Genomic DNA, 17,395 nt, shown 5'->3' on the forward strand with positions numbered 1-17,395 from the left:
GTGTTATACTGTTTGCATTGCTTGGTATTTGATGTAACTGAAGTCCCAGACACATTAATTGATGTAGAAATGTCCGTGTATCCAGCCCTTGATGTGTCTAAAGAGAACTGGCTGTAAAATGATAATGTAGCGGTTATATGAAAGGGTGCCCATACTTAATTTGGCATTTCTAGATTTATCAAAATTTGTCATGTTGAGATTTTTCACTGTGAATTTAAAGGGTAACAACATTTTAATACAGGGCCGCCTGATTTATCTTTCTTAAAATTTGTTGTCATTTAAAAATAATAAATGTAAAGCTGTAAAGGTTCAGGGGTGTCCAACTGTTGCATGCCCTTGTTCTTGCAAATGATTTGACAGTTTTTCAGCCCATGTCTCACTCAGAGGTTGAAGAATGAATTATTTGGCATTTCACAGGTTATGACTAAATTTAGGCTGTTTGTCATGTTTTAGTTTAGATATATTTGTTTGTTGGGGTCACTGACAAAGGTACCACACTGATGCATTTTTGGTTGCCCTCCATCCTCCAGAAGCCTCTTCTGTAATCTGTTTCATTGTGCTTTCAAGGCACATCCATCGTAACATTAAATTAGATTTACAGTTGGATGAGTGAGACCTTGAGGAAGGCAGCTGTAATCATTCAAGTCATCAGTCATCTTCTCACACGTGTCGGTGCACGACAGATGCTTTTATAAAAGAAACAACATTTTGACATCGTCACTGTTTTATGGTTTCATGCCGTTTGTCCTGGTCTGCCTGGTTGATGTCTTCCATCATTTGTTTTGTCCAACTGCTCCAGTGAATCTGCAGGGAGCGACAGGATGCGTGCAGTGCCAGAGCAGCATCTTTACTACCAGCTTTTTCTTCACCAGTGTTCTGAGAGAACAGTGATGGTTTATGTTGTACTCCAGCATGTCAGCTTTGCTGTCTGTTTATTGTGCTGTGTGCTGGCTTTCTTTTAGTGGTTGCTGATGAGCAAAATCACAGCATTTTGTTGTTTATGATTGGAACCAGTTTTGTACACAAACTGTAATGTTCGCCAAACAAAATACATTTCTACCCCTCACATAAATGTCTAAAGCGTCCCTTCTGTTAAATGCTTTTGCAGCTTCCTTCACAAGGTCAAGGTGGTTAACCTACGTGTAGGCTGGCATGACCTCGGCACTGAAAGCGTTTGTTCGTGCTGAGCCCTTCTCAAAAAACCAACCATCCATCCATCAATTTCCTTCTGCTTTATCCGGAGTCGGGTCGCAGGGGCAGCAGCTCAAGCAAAGCCGCCCAGACCTCCCGATCCACACACACCTCCCCTAGCTCCTCCAGGGGAACCCTGAGGCGATCCCAAGCTAGCTCAGAGACATAGTCCCTCCAGCGTGTCCTGGGTCTTCCTCCCGATGGGACGTGCCCGGAACACCTCTGCAGGGAGGCGTCCAGGGGGCATCTGGAAAAGATGCCCGAGCCACCTCAACTGGCTTCTTTTGACGTGGAGGAGCAGTGGCTCGACTCCGAGCTCCTCCCGAGTGACAAAGCTCTTTAAGCCAGAGGTGCTCACAGAAGAACAATATGTATTCTGTTTCATGCCCTCCAGTTGTACCAAAAATACTGTGCACAGAAGCAGAGCATTCAAAAGGATCTAATAAATCAGAGAAGTCTCAGAGATGGGAGGCAGTTATTGGTAAAACAGTTGTACTCACAGTATGTGCATTTCAGAAAGCTCCATTTATAAAGTGAGTAGCCTGGAGCATTTACATTTTTATTTTTTTTAATGGCATCAGTATCACTTTTTCAGCCAGTTTTCTGAGCCAAGTTAGGATGGATACACACCACTAAATGTCTTGGACTTTATTTGCTGTGATAAATGATAAAATAAATAAATTTGAAAAAAAAAACTGGACATGTAAAGAATAGTAACTCGTGTCTTCTGTGGCTGGGTTTACGAGAGAAACTTGTCTGTTGCATAACTCGTCAGAGCTTCAAGTTGGAGTAGAGCAGAATTTTCTGGAAGCAACATGATTGTAATTTGTGAAGCCATCTAGTGGTACTGTTTCAAACTGCAAACCATCCAAAACCCTGTCATTCTTTAATCGGGCAGGATGTGTGTTGAATCTCGTGGAAACATCCATGCTTAGATAATCTGCACGTTTATATGCGCTGTCAAGTTCAGTTTCCTGTACAGCAAGCCAGCAAATTACGCCTCCATCCCGGTTTATCTTATTGTTTCCACAAGCATTTAATTAGGCTTGGTGCTGTCAAGTTCACTAACCATGTTTATGTTTTCAGTAACCTCAGTTTTGCAGACGTCTAAAAGTGACCGAGATAAAACTGGCATACTTTATGATACGGAAGAATTTAAAATCAATGTTACACAATACAATTGCATAACAGTAACGCAGGGCAGGACAATGTGTCAGTCTCTGTTTTAGCTTCATTATAAGCACGAGTGTACTTGGTAAGGGAGGGCCAAGGTTCGGTTGCAATTTGAAACCTCATCAATAGATGTTGAAAATGCCACTTGAAATGAAAAGACATGAAATTCCAGCTAATTTGCCAACAAGACTTCATCTAAGGTTTGATCTGCTTTCCTGTAAAAAGGCAACACCAGAGTACCATATTTTGCACCGTACAAGTCGCACCTTTTTTTCTGTAGTATCAGAGCTTTAATTTTTTTTCAATATTTATTTAATTCATTTAAAAGAAACAGAAAAGCAGAAATGAATATACAGTATTACAAGACATTGAATGAAAAAGAGCAGAGGGAAGAACAAGTCTTATATTTTCTGCCCCTTTTTACAATACAATCTTTCAATTTTAAGCATCATTATTCAACATTAACAAATTACTTTTTTTTTTTTTTTTTACTTTGTCACATACCACTGCCTTATTTCATCATTTTAGCCATTATTTAAAAGATTACATTTTTAACAGGTTACATGTTAGACTTAAACATTTTAGACATTATTAACAGATTACATTTTAGACTTTGTCACAACCCACTGACTTATTTCATAGTTTCATACTTACTTAATACATCTAGTTTAATGGGTTTTTAAAAAAAAAAAATAATTTAAGTGACCTTGATTCTTTCTTTGTTGAGGTTGTTCCATAATTTTACACCATTCACTGCATTTACTTTGGTTTTGAATCTTGATTTTTTTTTTAAAGACTTCTATTCCTTTCAAATTATAACTACTTACTCTTTTTTCAAACATATTTTGAATGTTTATTGGTAAGGTATTTTTATTAGCTTGGCGCATTGTTTGTAATATTTTCAAATCAAGTAAATCATGAAATTTAAGTACCCTATATTTAATGAATAATGGATTAGATGGATCTCTAAAACGACTATTACTAATCATTTTTAAAGCTCTTTCCTGCAGAATAAATAATGGTTGTGTATACGTTTGACATGTTGATCCCCAGATTTCTACACAATAACTTAAATATGGGACAATCAATGAATTATACAATGTTAATAAACCATAACTATTTAACAAAAATTTTACTTTATGCAAAACAGCAATGGCTTACGCTATTTTTCCTTTTGTGTAATTTATGTGACTTCCATGTAAGATCTTCATCAATCATGACTCCTAGAAATTTTGTTTCTTTTACCCTTTGTATATCCATTCCATCTATTTTTAATGATACATCATTTTTTTCCACTCTGTCATTAAACAATATGAAATTTGGCTTAAGATTTATCAATCAATTTTATTTATATAGCGCCAAATCACAACAAACAGTTGCCCCAAGGCGCTTTATATTGTAAGGCAAGGCCATGCAATAATTACGTAAAAACCCCAACGGTCAAAACGACCCCCTGTGAGCAAGCACTTGGCGACAGTGGGTGAGGAGTGGGGAAAGAGTCTAACCAAATACCGGCATCACTGAAAGCAGCCAAAGATAACGATACATCTTTGGGATGGTTATGAGTAATTTTTTCTCTAATAGTTAAAATTTTATTAGCAAAGAAAGTCATGACTGAAACTCTTCAAATAGACCATTCCTCTGCAGATGATCAGTTAGCTGTTTTACAGCTACCCTTTCAAGAATTTTTAAGACAAAAGGAAGGTTGGAGATTGGCCTATAATTAGCTAAGATAGCTGGGTCAAGTGATGGCTTTTTAAGTAATGGTTTAATTACTGCCACCTTAAAAGCCTGTGGTACATAGCCAACTAATAAAGATAGACTGATCATATTTAAAATCGAAGCATTAAATAATGGTAGGGCTTCCTTGAGCAGCAAGGTAGGAATGGGGTCTAATAAACATGTTGATGGTTTGGATGAAGTAACTAATGAAAATAACTCAGACAGAACAATCGGAGAGAAAGAGTCTAACCAAATACCGGCATCACTGAAAGCAGCCAAAGAGAACGATACGTCTTTGGGATGGTTATGAGTAATTTTTTCTCTAATAGTTAAAATTTTATTAGCAAAGAAAGTCATGAAGTCATTACTAGTTAAAGGAATACTCAATAGAGCTCTGACTCTTTGTCAGCCTGGCTACAGTGCTGAAAAGAAACCTGGGGTTCTTATTTTCTTCAATTAGTGATGAGTAGTAAGATGTCCTAGCTTTACGGAGGGCTTTTTTTATAGAGCAACAGACTTTTTCCAGGCTAAGTGAAGATCTTCTAAATTAGTGAGACGCCATTTCCTCTCCAACTTACGGGTTATCTGCTTTAAGCTGCGAGTTTGAGTTATACCATGGAGTCAGGCACTTCTGATTTAAAGCTCTCTTTTTCAGAGGAGCTACAGCATCCAAAGTTGTCTTCAATGAGGATGTAAAACTATTGACAAGATACTCTATCTCACAGAGTTTAGGTAGCTACTCTGCACTGTGTTGGTATATGGCATTAGAGAACATAAAGAAGGAATCATATCCTTAAACCTAGTTACAGGGCTTTCTGAAAGACTTCTAGTGTAATAAAACTTATTCCCCACTGCTGGGTAGTCCATCAGAGTAAATATATGATTAAAGTGGTGGGTGGACTCATTTACATTTTGAGCAAAGCCAATTGAGTCTAATAATAGATTAAATGCAGTGTTGAGGCTGTCATTCTCAGCATCTGTGTGGATGTTAAAATCGCCCACTGTAATTATCTTATCTGAGCTAAGCACTAAGTCAGACAAAAGGTCTGAAAATTCACAGAGAAACTCACAGTAACGACCAGGTGGACGATAGATAATAACAAATAAAACTGGTTTTTGGGACTTCTAATTTGGATGGACAAGACTAAAAGTCAAGCTTTCAAATGAATTAAAGCTCTGTCTGGGTTTTTGATTAATTAATAAGCTGGAGTGGAAGATTGCTGCTAATCCTCCGCCTCGGCCCGTGCTACGAGTGTTCTGGCAGTTAGTGTGACTCGGGGGTGTTGACTCATTTAAACTAACATATTCATCCTGCTGTAACCAGGTTTCTGTAAGGCAGAATAAATCAATATGTTGATCAATTATTATATCATTTACTAACAGGGACTTAGAAGAGAGAGATCTAATGTTTAATAGACCACATTTAACTGTTTTAGTCTGTGGTGCAGTTGAAGGTGCTATATTATTTTTTCTTTTTGAATTTTTATGCTTAAATAGATTTTTACTGGTTGTTGGTGGTCTGGGAGCAGGCACCGTCTCTACGGGGATGGGGTAATGAGGGGATGGCAGGGGGAGAGAAGCTGCAGAGAGGTGTGTAAGACTACAACTCTGCTTCCTGGTCCCAACCCTGGATAGTCACGGTTTGGAGGATTTAAGAAAATTGGCCAGATTTCTAGAAATGAGAGCTGCTCCATCCAAAGTGGGATGGATGCCATCTGTCCTAACAAGACCAGGTTTTCCCCAGAAGCTTTGCCAATTATCTATGAAGCCCACCTCATTTTTTGGACACCACTCAGACAGACAGCAATTCAAGGAGAACATGCGGCTAAACATGTCACTCCCGGTCTGATTGGGGAGGGGCCCAAAGAAAACTACAGAGTCCGACATTGTTTTTGCAAAGTTACACACTGATTCAATGTTAATTTTAGTGACTTCCGATTGGCGTAACCGGGTGTCATTACTGCCGACGTGAATTACAATCTTACCAAATTTACGCTTAGCCTTAGCCAGCAGTTTCAAATTTCCTTCAATGTCGCCTGCTCTGGCCCCCGGAAGACAATTGACTATGGTTGCTGGTGTCGCTAACTTCACATTTCTCAAAACAGAGTCGCCAATAACCAGAGTTTGATCCTCGGCGGGTGTGTCGCCGAGTGGGGAAAAACTGTTAGAAATGTGAACGGGTTGGCGGTGTACACGGGGCTTCTGTTTAGGGCTACGCTTCCTCCTCACAGTCACCCAGTCGGCCTGCTTTCCCGGCTGCTCGGGATCTGCCAGAGGGAAACTAACGGCGGCTAAGCTACCTTGGTCCGCACCGACTACAGGGGCCTGGCTAGCTGTAGGATTTTCCAAGGTGCGGAGCCGAGTCTCCAATTCGCCCAGCCTGGCCTCCAAAGCTACGAATAAGCTACACTTATTACAAGTACCATTACTGCTAAAGGAGGCCGAGGAATAACTAAACATTTCACACCCAGAGCAGAAAAGTGCAGGAGAGACAGGAGAAGCCGCCATGCTAAATCGGCTAAGAGCTAGTAGCTGCGCTAAGCTAGGGGATTCCTAAAAACACACAAAGTGAATAATGTGTAAATAATTTAGAGGTGATTCAGCAGAGGGAGTGCTTTAGTTAAGGCACGTGAAGATTACACTGTGAAACAAATCGTTATCTAGTTATCTAGATCAATCTAACTGCGCAGGTTAAACAGCTAACAGATACAGAAAAACACCGCTGTGCTCCGGAACAGGAAGTGATTCAATACCGCAGTGAGAGCCAACCACCAGTAGAGGCAAGCAAGAGATTAGAGCTAAATGAATTATATGCTAGAAATTAACTACAACTACATTAACGTCGCCAACATAAACCTGTTCCCAATTTTGATTTTTAAGGTCAATTTAATGCCTCTAAGGCTTTTACTGACTTATCTCTTTTAAAATTTATAAGTTTTTTTCTTGTACCAATTTTTGTATTTAAATATTGAAAAAACTGGTAAATGATCACTAAGATCTGTCATCAAGATCCCATTCTTAATAATTTCATCTGTTCTATTTGTGAATATATTGCGAATTACAGTTGCACTTTGCGATGTAATTCTGGTTGGTTTTGTTATCAAGGGGAATAAACCCAAACTATACATTGAATTCACAAAATCACTTGTTCTTTGGCAACTGGAGCTTTCTATATTAATGTTAAAGTCTCCACGCATAAAAAGCGTTTTGTTTTTGATTTGATGGAATAATTCTATTATTTTATCTGTAAATTTCACAACGCAAGAGTCTGGTGCTCTGTATATACAGCTAATTAGTGTTATGTGTCGGACGCAGCCCGGAGAACCGACCAGCGTTTGAAGGACCCAGTATAAAATAAGCAGAGCACGGTACAAAGGATAACAGTTTAATGAACATAACAGTGATGTGAAAAATATAAAAGTGCGCGGTCTGGCGTGGTGGATTGCGGTGCGCTCCCAGCAGCGCCAACGGTCCGGAGCCAGAACTGGTTCGGACCCAAGGACCCCGCCGACACCCCCCGGGTGGCCGCGACAAACCGAGTCTGTGAAAGAAGGAATCATTATGTGAGTCCACACTCAACACACAGAGAGAACGCTCAAAGGTGTACAAACAGCAAACACTTCCTGGCTTAATTACTAATCAGCTTCCCACCCTGCAGGCATGGAACATCCAGTTCACAAAACTCCACAGCAGTGGAAGCTGATTAAACGACTACATACAGCTCAATATAATAAAGATGTGAGGGACACCACATTTACTGACTGTATAAATGTTAGTCACAAAATCTGACGTACCTCAGGAAGTGTGCTGACGAGCGTGAGACCTCACGCCCTCCTCTTTCACAGACCATGCATCAAACCTGGACATTCTCTGCATCCACTGATGATGAGATGGCTCCCGAGACGACGATCTCACCCGTCTGGTCACAAGGTCGAGTCTCTGGCAAATACACACTGTGTACTCCAGTCTTAAATGCCACCATGTTCCAAATCCATGAAGATGCACCACAGCTGTGAGTCCTGACGAGCCGCAGGTGATCAGCCGCAGGTGATCAGGGTGAGGTCCTGATAAACTCAGCTACACAGCCACTCAGTCCCAAATGCAAGCCACCTGGAAGGAAAAACAAAAGACAGAAACAAAAAGGCAGCCAGGCCGCCCAGCCATACAACACTACCCCACCCTCACGGGAAGCCTCCCGGCAACCACACAAACCTGGCCCAGGAGAAACACCCCCCTCCAGGGACCATGGCTGGAAACCGTATCCGCATTCATCTTCCAACAGAATCCTCATCTACAGAACGGTAGGTGTCTTCTCCTCTGGCTGCATCTTTGCCCTTGTTTCTATCAGTCAATTAGCACAGGTGTGGCCAGGAGTTCTTGAACCTGTGCGGTCAGCCTTTGTCCAACCATGTTCACAGTCTGATTAGTCATAAAACAAAAAAGACAAACACAAACAACCAAAACACCCCCCCCCCCTCCCCAGAGGCCCGTTCCATCAAACCCCGGGAAGGGGAGAAAAGAAAAACAACCCAAACTTAAGTTTGCAAATAAAACTGCTAACACCCCCCCCCCCCCCCCCCCCAACGACATGTAGGGACCAACACCCCCCAGAGGACATCCCGCCAGCTCCAGGAGTAATAACCACAGACGAGGTCCCTCTGGGATCCAACGTCACCCACGGGGACTCCCAGCGCCTCCCAGAGGACCATTCCATCAACCCCAGGAGACGCCTCCCCTCAGGACCAGCGGACCCAGCCCCGGCCGTCTATGGCTAGATGGACCCACAGCCCTTTCCCCCCCAGAGGACACCACAGTCAAACCCTGAGGGCGGAAACTGGGGGGAAAAACAAAAGGAGAAAAAAAAAAACATACAAACAAAACAACCCCAACCCCACCCCCTTGGCGCAGTGGAAACTGGAAGCATGTCCAGTGTCACCAACCGTGACTATACCCCAGAAGCCAACCGGGAGGAGTGGAACAACGGTTATGGCAGACAGCACAAAACGGCGCCACTCCTCCGACTTCTAAACCAGCCACTAGCTGCGGGTATATCCCACTGCCCCAAACCTCAGCCACGCCGATGGCAGACGGCTCAAAGGCGTGCTGAAGCCGGAGGTGGAACAGGGAAACAACAAACAAAAACAGTCTTAAATGCCACCATGTTCCAATCCATGAAGATGCACCACAGCTGTGAGTCCTGACGAGCCGCAGGTGATCAGCCGCAGGTGATCAGGGTGAGGTCCTGATAAACTCAGCTACACAGCCACTCAGTCCCAAATGCAAGCCACCTGGAAGGAAAAACAAAAGACAGAAACAAAAAGGCAGCCAGGCCCCCCAGCCATACAACAATTAGAATATTCTTAGATGTTTCATGTACAATTTCCACTGTTACAATTTCTATGATATCATCTATAATTGTCATTTCTTCTACAATTCTACATGTCAGATCTGTTTTTGTGTACAAAGCAATGCCTCTGCCTTTTTTTTATCTCTTCTGTTTACAAAATACAGCTCATATCCTTCCGTTTGAACATCAGCCATGAGGTCATCTTTAAGCCAAGATTCTGTGATTGCAATAATGCTGAATCTATTTTTAAACTGATTTAAATAATCTTTTATTTTTGACATTTTACAATACAATCAATCAATCAATCATTTTTTTTTATATAGCGCCAAATCACAACAAACAGTTGCCCCAAGGCGCTTTATATTGTAAGGCAAGGCCATACAATAATTATGTAAAACCCCAACGGTCAAAACGACCCCCTGTGAGCAAGCACTTGGCTACAGTGGGAAGGAAAAACTCCCTTTTAACAGGAAGAAACCTCCAGCAGAACCAGGCTCAGGGAGGGGCAGTCTTCTGCTGGGACTGGTTGGGGCTGAGGGAGAGAACCAGGAAAAAGACATGCTGTGGAGGGGAGCAGAGATCGATCACTAATGATTAAATGCAGAGTGGTGCATACAGAGCAAAAAGAGAAAGAAACAGTGCATCATGGGAACCCCCCAGCAGTCTACGTCTATAGCAGCATAACTAAGGGATGGTTCAGGGTCACCTGATCCAGCCCTAACTATAAGCTTTAGCAAAAAGGAAAGTTTTAAGCCTAATCTTAAAAGTAGAGAGGGTGTCTGTCTCCCTGATCTGAATTGGGAGCTGGTTCCACAGGAGAGGAGCCTGAAAGCTGAAGGCTCTGCCTCCCATTCTACTCTTACAAACCCTAGGAACTACAAGTAAGCCTGCAGTCTGAGAGCGAAGCGCTCTATTGGGGTGATATGGTACTACGAGGTCCCTAAGATAAGATGGGACCTGATTATTCAAAACCTTATAAGTAAGAAGAAGAATTTTAAATTCTATTCTAGAATTAACAGGAAGCCAATGAAGAGAGGCCAATATGGGTGAGATATGCTCTCTCCTTCTAGTCCCCGTCAGTACTCTAGCTGCAGCATTTTGAATTAACTGAAGGCTTTTTAGGGAACTTTTAGGACAACCTGATAATAATGAATTACAATAGTCCAGCCTAGAGGAAATAAATGCATGAATTAGTTTTTCAGCATCACTCTGAGACAAGACCTTTCTGATTTTAGAGATATTGCGTAAATGCAAAAAAGCAGTCCTACATATTTGTTTAATATGCGCTTTGAATGACATATCCTGATCAAAAATGACTCCAAGATTTCTCACAGTATTACTAGAGGTCAGGGTAATGCCATCCAGAGTAAGGATCTGGTTAGACACCATGTTTCTAAGATTTGTGGGGCCAAGTACAATAACTTCAGTTTTATCTGAGTTTAAAAGCAGGAAATTAGAGGTCATCCATGTCTTTATATCTGTAAGACAATCCTGCAGTTTAGCTAATTGGTGTGTGTCCTCTGGCTTCATGGATAGATAAAGCTGGGTATCATCTGCGTAACAATGAAAATTTAAGCAATACCGTCTAATAATACTGCCTAAGGGAAGCATGTATAAAGTGAATAAAATTGGTCCTAGCACAGAACCTTGTGGAACTCCATAATTAACTTTAGTCTGTGAAGAAGATTCCCCATTTACATGAACAAATTGTAATCTATTAGACAAATATGATTCAAACCACCGCAGCGCAGTGCCTTTAATACCTATGGCATGCTCTAATCTCTGTAATAAAATTTATGGTCAACAGTATCAAAAGCAGCACTGAGGTCTAACAGAACAAGCACAGAGATGAGTCCACTGTCCGAGGCCATAAGAAGATCATTTGTAACCTTCACTAATGCTGTTTCTGTACTATGATGAATTCTAAAACCTGACTGAAACTCTTCAAATAGACCATTCCTCTGCAGATGATCAGTTAGCTGTTTTACAACTACCCTTTCAAGAATTTTTGAGAGAAAAGGAAGGTTGGAGATTGGCCTATAATTAGCTAAGATAGCTGGGTCAAGTGATGGCTTTTTAAGTAATGGTTTAATTACTGCCACCTTAAAAGCCTGTGGTACATAGCCAACTAACAAAGATAGATTGATCATATTTAAGATCGAAGCATTAAATAATGGTAGGGCTTCCTTGAGCAGCCTGGTAGGAATGGGGTCTAATAAACATGTTGATGGTTTGGATGAAGTAACTAATGAAATTACTCAGACAGAACAATCAGAGAGAAAGAGTCTAACCAAATACCGGCATCACTGAAAGCAGCCAAAGATAACGATACGTCTTTGGGATGGTTATGAGTAATTCTTTCTCTAATAGTTAAAATTTTGTTAGCAAAGAAAGTCATGAAGTCATTACTAGTTAAAGTTAATGGAATACTGAGCTCAATAGAGCTCTGACTCTTTGTCAGCCTGGCTACAGTGCTGAAAAGAAACCTGGGGTTGTTCTTATTTTCTTCAATTAGTGATGAGTAGAAAGATGTCCTAGCTTTACGGAGGGCTTTTTTATAGAGCAACAGACTCTTTTACCAGGCTAAGTGAAGATCTTCTAAATTAGTGAGACGCCATTTCCTCTCCAACTTACGGGTTATCTGCTTTAAGCTACGAGTTTGTGAGTTATACCACGGAGTCAGACACTTCTGATTTAAAGCTCTCTTTTTCAGAGGAGCTACAGCATCCAAAGTTGTCTTCAATGAGGATGTAAAACTATTGACGAGATACTCTATCTCCCTTACAGAGTTTAGGTAGCTACTCTGCACTGTGTTGGTATATGGCATTAGAGAACATAAAGAAGGAATCATATCCTTAAACCTAGTTACAGCGCTTTCTGAAAGACTTCTAGTGTAATGAAACTTATTCCCTACTGCTGGGTAGTCCATCAGAGTAAATGTAAATGTTATTAAGAAATGATCAGACAGAAGGGAGTTTTCAGGGAATACTGTTAAGTCTTCTATTTCCATACCATAAGTCAGAACAAGATCTAAGATATGATTAAAGTGGTGGGTGGACTCATTTACTTTTTGAGCAAAGGCAATAGAGTCTAATAATAGATTAAATGCAGTGTTGAGGCTGTCATTCTCAGCATCTGTGTGGATGTTAAAATCGCCCACTATAATTATCTTATCTGAGCTAAGCACTAAGTCAGACAAAAGGTCTGAAAATTCACAGAGAAACTCACAGTAACGACCAGGTGGACGATAGATAATAACAAATAAAACTGGTTTTTGGGACTTCCAATTTGGATGGACAAGACTAAGAGACAAGCTTTCAAATGAATTAAAGCTCTGTCTGGGTTTTTGATTAATTAATAAGCTGGAATGGAAGATTGCTGCTAATCCTCCGCCCCGGCCCGTGCTACGAGCATTCTGACAGTTAGTGTGACTCGGGTTGTTGACTCATTTAAACTAACATATTCATCCTGCTGTAACCAGGTTTCTGTTAGGCAGAATAAATCAATATGTTGATCAATTATTATATCATTTACCAACAGGGACTTAGAAGAGAGAGACCTAATGTTTAATAACGGTACTTGTAATAAGTGTAGCTTATTCGTAGCTTTGGAGGCCAGGCTGGGTGAATTGGAGACTCGGCTCCGCACCGTGGAAAATTCTAAAGCTAGCCAGGCCCCTGTAGTCGGTGCGGACCAAGGTAGCTTAGCCGCCGTTAGTTTCCCTCTGGCAGATCCCGAGCAGCCGGGAAAGCAGGCTGACTGGGTGACTGTGAGGAGGAAGCGTAGCCCTAAACAGAAGCCCCGTGTACACCGCCAACCCGTTCACATCTCTAACCGTTTTTCCCCACTCGACGACGCACCCGCCGAGGATCAAACTCTGGTTATTGGCGACTCTGTTTTGCGAAATGTGAAGTTAGCGACACCAGCAACCATAGTCAATTGTCTTCCGGGGGCCAGAGCAGGCGACATTGAAGGAAATTTGAAACTGCTGGCTAAGGCTAAGCGTAAATTTGGTAAGATTGTAATTCACGTCGGCAGTAATGACACCCGGTTACGCCAATCGGAGGTCACTAAAATTAACATTAAATCGGTGTGTAACTTTGCAAAAACAATGTCGGACTCTGTAGTTTTCTCTGGGCCCCTCCCCAATCAGACCGGGAGTGACATGTTTAGCCGCATGTTCTCCTTGAATTGCTGGCTGTCTGAGTGGTGTCCAAAAAATGAGGTGGGCTTCATAGATAATTGGCAAAGCTTCTGGGGAAAACCTGGTCTTGTTAGGAGAGACGGCATCCATCCTACTTTGGATGGAGCAGCTCTCATTTCTAGAAATCTGGCCAATTTTCTTAAATCCTCCAAACCGTGACTATCCAGGGTTGGGACCAGGAAGCAGAGTTGTAGTCTTACACACCTCTTTGCAGCTTCTCTCCCCCTGCCATCCCCTCATTACCCCATCCCCGTAGAGACGGTGCCTGCTCCCAGACTACCAATAACCAATAATAAGGATTAGCAGCAATCTTCCATTCCAGCTTATTAATTAATCAAAAACCCAGACAGAGCTTTAATTCATTTGAAAGCTTGACTCTTAGTCTTGTCCATCCAAATTGGAAGTCCCAAAAACCAGTTTTATTTGTTATTATCTATCGTCCACCTGGTCGTTACTGTGAGTTTCTCTGTGAATTTTCAGACCTTTTGTCTGACTTAGTGCTTAGCTCAGATAAGATAATTATAGTGGGCGATTTTAACATCCACACAGATGCTGAGAATGACAGCCTCAACACTGCATTTAATCTATTATTAGACTCTATTGGCTTTGCTCAAAAAGTAAATGAGTCCACCCACCACTTTAATCATATCTTAGATCTTGTTCTGACTTATGGTATGGAAATAGAAGACTTAACAGTATTCCCTGAAAACTCCCTTCTGTCTGATCATTTCTTAATAACATTTACATTTACTCTGATGGACTACCCAGCAGTGGGGAATAAGTTTCATTACACTAGAAGTCTTTCAGAAAGCGCTGTAACTAGGTTTAAGGATATGATTCCTTCTTTATGTTCTCTAATGCCATATACCAACACAGTGCAGAGTAGCTACCTAAACTCTGTAAGTGAGATAGAGTATCTCATCAATAGTTTTACATCCTCATTGAAGACAACTTTGGATGCTGTAGCTCCTCTAAAAAAGAGAGCTTTAAATCAGAAGTGCCTGACTCCGTGGTATAACTCACAAACTCGTAGCTTAAAGCAGATAACCCGTAAGTTGGAGAGGAAATGGCGTCTCACTAATTTAGAAGATCTTCACTTAGCCTGGAAAAAGAGTCTGTTGCTCTATAAAAAAGCCCTCCGTAAAGCTAGGACATCTTTCTACTCATCACTAATTGAAGAAAATAAGAACAACCCCAGGTTTCTTTTCAGCACTGTAGCCAGGCTGACAAAGAGTCAGAGCTCTATTGAGCTCAGTATTCCATTAACTTTAACTAGTAATGACTTCATGACTTTCTTTGCTAACAAAATTTTAACTATTAGAGAAAAAATTACTCATAACCATCCCAAAGACGTATCGTTATCTTTGGCTGCTTTCAGTGATGCCGGTATTTGGTTAGACTCTTTCTCTCCGATTGTTCTGTCTGAGTTATTTTCATTAGTTACTTCATCCAAACCATCAACATGTTTATTAGACCCCATTCCTACCAGGCTGCTCAAGGAAGCCCTACCATTATTTAATGCTTCGATCTTAAATATGATCAATCTATCTTTGTTAGTTGGCTATGTACCACAGGCTTTTAAGGTGGCAGTAATTAAACCATTACTTAAAAAGCCATCACTTGACCCAGCTATCTTAGCTAATTATAGGCCAATCTCCAACCTTCCTTTTCTCTCAAAAATTCTTGAAAGGGTAGTTGTAAAACAGCTAACTGATCATCTGCAGAGGAATGGTCTATTTGAAGAGTTTCAGTCAGGTTTTAGAATTCATCATAGTACAGAAACAGCATTAGTGAAGGTTGCAAATTATCTTCTTATGGCCTCGGACAGTGGACTCATCTCTGTGCTTGTTCTGTTAGACCTCAGTGCTGCTTTTGATACTGTTGACCATAAAATTTTATTACAGAGATTAGAGCATGCCATAGGTATTAAAGGCACTGCGCTGCGGTGGTTTGAATCATATTTGTCTAATAGATTACAATTTGTTGATGTAAATGGGGAATCTTCTTCACAGACTAAAGTTAATTATGGAGTTCCACAAGGTTCTGTGCTAGGACCAATTTTATTCACTTTATACATGCTTCCCTTAGGCAGTATTATTAGACGGTATTGCTTAAATTTTCATTGTTACGCAGATGATACCCAGCTTTATCTATCCATGAAGCCAGAGGACACACACCAATTAGCTAAACTGCAGGATTGTCTTACAGACATAAAGACATGGATGACCTCTAATTTCCTGCTTTTAAACTCAGATAAAACTGAAGTTATTGTACTTGGCCCCACAAATCTTAGAAACATGGTGTCTAACCAGATCCTTACTCTGGATGGCATTACCCTGACCTCTAGTAATACTGTGAGAAATCTTGGAGTCATTTTTGATCAGGATATGTCATTCAAAGCGCATATTAAACAAATATGTAGGACTGCTTTTTTGCATTTACGCAATATCTCTAAAATCAGAAAGGTCTTGTCTCAGAGTGATGCTGAAAAACTAATTCATGCATTTATTTCCTCTAGGCTGGACTATTGTAATTCATTATTATCAGGTTGTCCTAAAAGTTCCCTAAAAAGCCTTCAGTTAATTCAAAATGCTGCAGCTAGAGTACTGACGGGGACTAGAAGGAGAGAGCATATCTCACCCATATTGGCCTCTCTTCATTGGCTTCCTGTTAATTCTAGAATAGAATTTAAAATTCTTCTTCTTACTTATAAGGTTTTGAATAATCAGGTCCCATCTTATCTTAGGGACCTCGTAGTACCATATCACCCCAATAGAGCGCTTCGCTCTCAGACTGCAGGCTTACTTGTAGTTCCTAGGGTTTGTAAGAGTAGAATGGGAGGCAGAGCCTTCAGCTTTCAGGCTCCTCTCCTGTGGAACCAGCTCCCAATTCAGATCAGGGAGACAGACACCCTCTCTACTTTTAAGATTAGGCTTAAAACTTTCCTTTTTGCTAAAGCTTATAGTTAGGGCTGGATCAGGTGACCCTGAACCATCCCTTAGTTATGCTGCTATAGACGTAGACTGCTGGGGGGTTCCCATGATGCACTGTTTCTTTCTCTTTTTGCTCTGTATGCACCACTCTGCATTTAATCATTAGTGATCGATCTCTGCTCCCCTCCACAGCATGTCTTTTTCCTGGTTCTCTCCCTCAGCCCCAACCAGTCCCAGCAGAAGACTGCCCCTCCCTGAGCCTGGTTCTGCTGGAGGTTTCTTCCTGTTAAAAGGGAGTTTTTCCTTCCCACTGTAGCCAAGTGCTTGCTCACAGGGGGTCGTTTTGACCGTTGGGGTTTTACATAATTATTGTATGGCCTTGCCTTACAATATAAAGTGCCTTGGTGCAACTGTTTGTTGTGATTTGGCGCTATATAAAAAAATTGATTGATTGATTGATTTTTATTTACTCTGTGTGAATTTACTCTGCATAAGAACTGCAGCTTTCAGTCAATCAATGGACAGCACTGATGGGCATACTTTGACTTATGAATAAATTACATGAAAGCCTGTAAAAATCGGTAAATTAGCCGCATCAGTATTTAGGCCTTAGTGTTCAAAACGTATGAAAAATGTAGTGGCTTATACTTCGGAAATTACGGAGCATGTGCATGAAAATCCCCCATTGAGAGGTTGACATCACGCTGCTGTAAAGCGGCATTGGGTGTCGTAGTACTGGAGAGGTTTTATGATTATAACTACAAGTAAATGAATATGATATTGGGATCAGTGCATCCCTCGTACTCATACCTAGTGTATTACAGT

At 41.1% G+C, this 17,395-nt stretch overlaps 1 long non-coding RNA gene across 1 annotated transcript; it reads right to left on the minus strand.

Annotated features, from left to right (window-relative positions):
- Positions 1 to 510: 510 nt before the first annotated feature.
- LOC117513117 lies at positions 511 to 1,166 on the minus strand. The gene is made up of 2 exons (XR_004561462.1): positions 855 to 1,166; positions 511 to 804 (listed from the first exon to the last, which is right to left on the minus strand). It is a non-coding gene; the product is annotated as an uncharacterized LOC117513117 (long non-coding RNA).
- Between the last annotated feature and the right edge of the window lie 16,229 nt (positions 1,167 to 17,395).

This window comes from Thalassophryne amazonica, chromosome 6 (genome assembly GCF_902500255.1).
Source record: "Thalassophryne amazonica chromosome 6, fThaAma1.1, whole genome shotgun sequence".
Lineage (NCBI taxonomy): Eukaryota > Metazoa > Chordata > Actinopteri > Batrachoidiformes > Batrachoididae > Thalassophryne > Thalassophryne amazonica.